Source organism: Sinocyclocheilus grahami, unplaced genomic scaffold, assembly GCF_001515645.1.
Source record: "Sinocyclocheilus grahami isolate Dianchi unplaced genomic scaffold, SAMN03320097.WGS_v1.1 scaffold20422.1, whole genome shotgun sequence".
Lineage (NCBI taxonomy): Eukaryota > Metazoa > Chordata > Actinopteri > Cypriniformes > Cyprinidae > Sinocyclocheilus > Sinocyclocheilus grahami.
Genome location: NW_015518021.1, coordinates 1,913 through 3,233, shown reverse-complemented (window position 1 = coordinate 3,233; position 1,321 = coordinate 1,913). Strand labels below are relative to the sequence as shown.

The following is a 1,321-nucleotide window of genomic DNA, read 5'->3' as shown; positions in this document are numbered from 1 at the left end:
TGCAAGATTTTATTTTATGTCAGCTTTATTTCAATTACCAAGAACGTTTAAAAATATATATTTTTAGAAACTAAAACCAATACAATTTGTAATTTTAGTTAACTTTTAAACAATTGGTAAATAATGACAAAATCTTTTTATTATTCACACATAAATGTGTCTTTTTTTCAGTAAGTGTGTTTGTTTACCTGTAGATTCCTCTTCTTTTGAATGTGTATCAACATGATCTGCATCTGAAATATTATATAACATATTTAAATCGACTTGGCATCATCTTATGAGGCAATCTATCTGATCTGACTTCTGGTTTGTTTCTGTGATCTCTCATACCTTTGCTGTCCTCCGCTGATGGTTTCTCGTTGTTCTCATCTGCAGTAGATAAAGGAAAGTCCTTCATTGAGGGTATTTTGCACACGTGTATTCTGTATTTATGAAAATAGATATTTGGCTTTCACCCACCTGAATCGCCTGTCTTCTGCTGTGATGCATCTGTTTCTGTATTAGTATCTGTGTCTGTGTCTTTTTCTGTGTCACTATCAGTATCTGTTGTGTCTGATAAAGAAATTTAAATCAAATATATAACTGCATAACAAATACATGTTTTTGCAATTTACTCCTGCTATTGTTAGGAAATTATATATTTGAATGGGATGCGTGCCTTTTATAGTTTGGATTCACTTTGCCTTTTGTGTATTTTAATCAGATAGTCTTTATAAAAAAATACTTGTTAATATATTGGTCGTTATATGGAAATCATACATGGAGAGTAAAATTTTTAAGAAATGCATTTTCATATTTGTACGAAACGACACATTGCATTGTTGTGTGTTTAGGAAACTGATGTGCAGGTTATACCTATCGAATCTGGGCCGCTGGTGGCTTCATCCAGGCTTTTGTCACCTGAAATGGGTCGAGCTGTTAGTTTGGGCAATGCTTCACTCAAATACATCTCAAACAAAAGGGAAGGCTGTGATATGAATCTTACTGTTTGTGTCTGATGTGTCGGGCGCACCGTCAACCTCTTTAAAAAGAAAGAAAATTTGTAGAAAAGAAAATTATGCAAGTGTAGAGTTCATTCTTCATGTCTGTGTCAGTCCTAGTGTCATCATGAAGTGGTTTTCATTCCTTAAAATGACTGCTAATGTGTTAGCATATAAGTTTAAGCTATGGAATCTTATTCCGTGATTTTTTTATCTCTATAAAATTTTTATCTCTATATAATTCTGACACTTTTGTCACGTAATTGTGAGTTTATATCAGAAAAAAAGTCAGAATTGCTTCACTCTAAAAAATGCTGGGTTAAATATAACCCAGCGCTGGG

The 1,321-nt window shown here is 32.9% G+C and overlaps 1 long non-coding RNA gene across 1 annotated transcript in view; it reads right to left on the bottom strand.

Moving 5' to 3' along the window:
- Positions 1–155: 155 nt before the first annotated feature.
- Positions 156–1,321, bottom strand: part of LOC107579811 (uncharacterized) — a 2,508-nt gene continuing 1,342 nt past the window's right edge. The window contains exons 3-7 of the long non-coding RNA XR_001608537.1: positions 986–1,021; positions 856–900; positions 460–552; positions 331–369; positions 156–233 (exon numbers count right to left, since the gene is read on the bottom strand). This is a non-coding gene — a long non-coding RNA (uncharacterized lncRNA). The remainder of the gene's footprint in view (positions 234–330; positions 370–459; positions 553–855; positions 901–985; positions 1,022–1,321) is intronic.